This window comes from Bidens hawaiensis, unplaced genomic scaffold (genome assembly GCF_021521415.1).
Source record: "Bidens hawaiensis isolate Kalapana, Puna unplaced genomic scaffold, B.hawaiensis_p1.1 tig00020931_1, whole genome shotgun sequence".
In the NCBI taxonomy this organism is placed as follows: domain Eukaryota; kingdom Viridiplantae; phylum Streptophyta; class Magnoliopsida; order Asterales; family Asteraceae; genus Bidens; species Bidens hawaiensis.
In genome coordinates, this window is record NW_027493235.1 from 1956 (window position 1) to 7022 (window position 5067).

At 36.2% G+C, this 5067-nt stretch overlaps 1 pseudogene; it reads left to right on the forward strand.

Moving 5' to 3' along the window:
- The first annotated feature begins 3049 nt into the window (after window positions 1-3049).
- On the forward strand, window positions 3050-4863 carry LOC143562339 (F-box/LRR-repeat protein 14 pseudogene; annotated as a pseudogene).
- The last annotated feature ends 204 nt before the right edge of the window (window positions 4864-5067 follow it).

Below are 5067 nucleotides of genomic sequence, written 5' to 3' on the forward strand. Positions count from 1 at the left end.
TGAAACTTTTGTTGAAAAATGTGTCAACGAAAGTAGGCCTGTTGAGGTGAACATATCAAGTTGTTCATCATCAAGTTGTGAGACTGAGGATAATTCATGTAAAAGCAAAGTTTTTGAAAATGAAAAGACAAGTACGTCGTGTAAATATGTTCCACCAAATAAACGATTATTTTCTCAAACAACCAATCAATCAAGGAACCCTCAGTCATACAACTTCTATGATAACAACTACTATGGTCATTATCAACAAAATTTTGTTGATCCATATTATACAAATGTGTTTTATAATCATGTTCCTTTCCATGGATCACCTTTCCCACCACACCAACCACATTACAGTTTAGATGAGTTCTTTGGCACTCCCTGGAGAAAGTGTTGTTTTGTGTGTGGTCACCCTTCTCACCTTGCAAGACATTGCAAGCACTGGTTCAAGCAACAGCTTGATATTCAAAGGCGACTTAGTCAGTCCCCAAAAAGAGCTTTTAGTAGCCCTGATTCAAGGACTGATCAAGCTGATAGTGAATCTAGTGAAATGGATGTGAGATCCAAAGTAAATAAATTAAACACAAAAAGAAACCTTTTTGGAAAACCAAGAAGGATAAAATCAAAAAGGATCCAAAAGACTGTAAGTCTGAGGATTTACCAAAAACAGTTTCAAAAGCAAGAAAAGAGAAGTCTAAAATTGCCAAAACCAAGAAACAAGTTTTTGCTTGGATTCCTAAGGATCGCTCTTCATCAAGTGAGGCTCCAACAAGAAATAAATGGTTTTCAGGAAATAAAATCAAGTTTTGGTCGATTTACGGTTGACCTTCCCGGGACAAAAGTATCCCGGGGAACCCATGTCTATTTGAAAGCTTAGTGCATGCAGGGTTAATCAAGGAGGACTATCAATAGTATTAGGTACTTAGATAGTGATTGCACCCGGCATATAATGGGAGACGAACTCTTGCTATTTGATGTTAAACCATTTGATGGCGGATTCGAGTCTTTCATAAGCGACATGGGAGGACAAACTTCATGGAAGGGAAGCCTTGTTTAAATGGTTTCAACAACAACTTTTCGAGCGTTTCTCAAACCAACCTCGTCCAACTGCTTCTCTCAAGTGATGGGATCCAACATCAGCTGTTGGATCTCGGTTTGAATCTCTTCAACTTTGTCATACAATGTGATAATGCATGCTTAAGATAGTCTGACAACAACTTTGCTAACCTTTTCACTAAAACCATCGATCATGCTCGATTTGAATTTCGGGGTCGAATAGATCGGCATGATCAATTTTGATTAAAACAAACTATCTATCTTTTTGTATATAAAATTGTAAATATTTTTCAAATATGTCACAATTTTAGAGGGAGAAAATGAGTTAAGTTTAACTCAACAAAAAGATTTTCAATTCATCTTAAGAAAAGCAAAAACAAATAATTCGATTTTCCAAAAAGATTTTATCTTACTTTTAAGAAAATCTAAAAGGAATTGTCCCGTTTAGAGGGAGCTTCTGCTTAGAGGGAGTCGGATATTTACCAAAAAGATTTTATCTTACTTTTAAGAAAATCTAAAAGGAATTGTCCGTTTAGAGGGAGCTCCTGCTTAGAGGGAGTCGGATATTTAAAATTTTTAAAATTTTGAGAAATTGATCCGATCATTGGAATATGATAAGAAATTATCTCTAACGATTCTAGCACATGAAAAGAGTAGATAAAAAGCCAACAAGATCATTGCGTGATGTGTAGATAGGCTTGACAAATGAGTAAGTGTCATATTGATATAAACTTAAATATCTGCCTATGCTAGTGGTTACACGTTATGAAGCGGTTGCCGACTCCAACTAAAGTCATATTAATGAAGGCTGAAATGCAATTAAACATGTCATACCCAAGCCTCTCTTTACCTTATCACAGTTGTCTTATGAAAAATCAGTGTCATTTTTAATTTTTATTGAGTCTAATTTTTATTGAGTCAAGAAAAGAGTTAAGTAAAGCGTCAAGAAAAGCAAAAAAAAAATAAAAACAAAAGAGTCAGAAAAGAAAAGGAAAAATCAAGAAACAGCGTCAGAAAAAGACTCACTTCTAGGAATTTTAACTTCTGCTTTATTTCTTCATTTATTTTGATTCAAGTCTTGGACTTTCTACTACGCGATAATATGGTATTATCTGACCTGATTGTTAAGGCCCTGAATCTTCTGCTTTGTTTTATTTTCTTTCTTTTGTTCAAGCCTTGGACTTTCTCTGCGCGATAATATGGTATTATCCGACCTGATTGTTATGGCCTGAATTTCTGCTTTATTTTAATCTTTCTAGATCGAGTTAAGCGTACAAAGTTTCAAGTGCACAAAGTCAAAGTGTCAAGTGTGTTAATAAGATTACTGTGATCAACTAAGAAAGGTTTAAGTCAAGTTGAGGTGACATGTGAAAGCAAATTAAGCCCGAGGTATGATGGAGTCTGTAATTTGTCGGATTAAATGGGGACCACACAAGCATTGTGCCTAATTGTACCTTAACGTATCATGTTGACATCAAAATACTTGTTAAGTTTAAAGTGGACAAATTATATCTACAATCGACTTTGGGTTCTTGGCATAATAATGTCCAAATAGAAGTGTGATCTAGAACGTTAACAGATAATGTGATTCCATGTTGTGATCTTTCTCAGAAAAATAATTTAGTAAACGTTTTCTGTAAATATTATTGATATATAATATTAATTTCATATTTACTCCTATCTTTTATTGTTTATTTGGATTTTGTTTTATTTTAGTTTTAACTTCAAAATGTTATGTATATATTTTCGATATATTTACAATATATGAAAATGCCAAAAAGATTTTAAGTTTTTATTATGTTCGTACATATTTTGTTAAACTTTGTTTCATTCAAAATCATGTGTTTTGTTGTCAAGGTCGTTCATGCAAAGTTCGTTAGAAATCTGGGACTTAAACAAATCATTTACAAGTTGAGGGATTGAAATTGGGAGGGCCTGTGAACGATTTCTTCTTGACCCTCGAGAGGGTCTGTGCGCGAATCTTATCGTTCTAAGGTTTGTGCAGCTATACATGGACAGGTAGATCAAGATCAAGTCTGCTTGGAGTTGCAGATGTTGAAGCACTTAAAAAGAAAACGAGAACGTGAAAGTTGGTTGTTGAACCTAAAAAAAGAACTGATTGTATCTGAAGACAATGAAAGAAACCAGTTGGCTCAAGAAAGTCAACAAGAGAAAATTAGATGTCGAGCCTCCCGCATCTGATGTTTCTAAAATTTGCTGTTGCTGATCCTTCCCAGAAAATAAGATTGAAGTTCAAGTCTATAAGACTGGAAAATAAAGAACTGTTCAAGATCCAATCTGGTTCAAGATCCTGGATCAAGACAAGTACTAAGTTTCAAGAAATAAAGACAAAGCAAAGAACTTGACGAAAGTTCCTCGACATACTCAATCCTAGAGGGAGATTGTAGGGCCAATATTCTATATTGTTTTTAGGATTGTATATGTCGTTTTAGTTTGCTTTTAGTCGGTGTAGTACGTACTCGGTACGTTTAGTTTGTACGTTTATTTTGTAAGTTTTGGATAAATGGGGACCCTATAAAAGGGCCACTTAACCCATTTATCCAACTAACTCCAACCCCTTTTCACAACTCTTGGAAATAAAGAAGTTTCTTTCTCTCATCCACTTCTCTCATTTTCTCTCTTTCAAGCAAATAAACCAAACAAACTAAGATCCGAGATCCGAGTGTCGTCGGTGATTTCCGCTAACCAACAACACGGATTGATCCGAGTCAAGTCTTGAGATCCATTTAGAGGACCTACAGTAACGTATTCCGGGTGGACACCAGAATCAGGAAAACAATTAGAAGACCCGGGTCTTTCCATACTCCCCAACATCTGCCCGTTTTTAACCGGCCTCACTTTAAGTTACTGCACTTCCATAACTGATGTGGGCCTTAGCTCCTTAGTTTCATGCTCCAATCTTTCATCTTTGAAACTAAACGTGATCCCTGGAATTACGGAATCTGGATTACTTTCCATTATTTTGCGCTGCAAAAACTTTAAGAGACTCCATCTTATTGGTTGTTCGAATATTAGTGACAATTGGTTCTGGTTTCTTGAAAGGCAAAAAACGGTTCATGATCTTTGCATCAGGAAATGTAAGGGTATTAGGGAAGGTTATCTCGTTATACGCCCGGGCATTTGGCGAACCGTAAAACGTTTGCAGTTTGAGCCTCATCCAGAAGACATATGCGGTCCGTTAGTTGACGAGTTGTTTGCTATCGTATGGCAAAAACTGCAGGCCCCATGTGAAAATATGGTGGAACTTTGCCTACCAATTGCATGAAATTTGGGCTCACTTGTCTTTTGAACAGATGCAAAAACTTGGAGAAAATTCATTTAGATATGTGTAATGGAGCACAAGATTCTGACATCATCGGGCTGGCCCAAAACTCGAAAAATCTATGAGTCTTTTCATTAAGAGTCCCTTCCGATGGACAACCCGGTAAGACTCACGGACAGTAGTTTAATGTCATTGGCTCAAAACTGCACATGGCTCGAGTCAGTATCAATATCTTTAACTGATAGAGAGTTTTCTTTATTGCCTTCATTTTCCTTAGAAGGAATTTTAAGTTTGGTAAAAATGTGCCCGGTGAAAAGCTTGCATCTTGACCGCGCTTATTGTTTTAATAATGCTGGAATGGAGGCTCTTTGTGGTTGTGAACATCTCCAGACTTTGGAACTTGTAAGATGCAAAGAGGTAACTGATGAAGGATTAAGCCACTAATCGGTTCACGGAAACTTGGACAACTTGTCATGAAAGATTGCCCTCAAGTGTCGTTGAGTGGCGTGCAAGGTGCTGCTAAATCTGTGTCTTATAGCTAGCTATGTCATGGTCCCATGGATGTATTCAATGTCTTAGATTTGTGATCTGTTTAATTTGTGGTTCCGAATTTTGATTGTGTGCACCTATTACTTTAGTCGGTTGTCTAAGACTATCTTAATATTTTGGGTTGATGAACTTTTTGGTAACATTATGGACAGGTAAATTGCAATTTAAAACGTATCATCTTAGTGATATGTCGACTC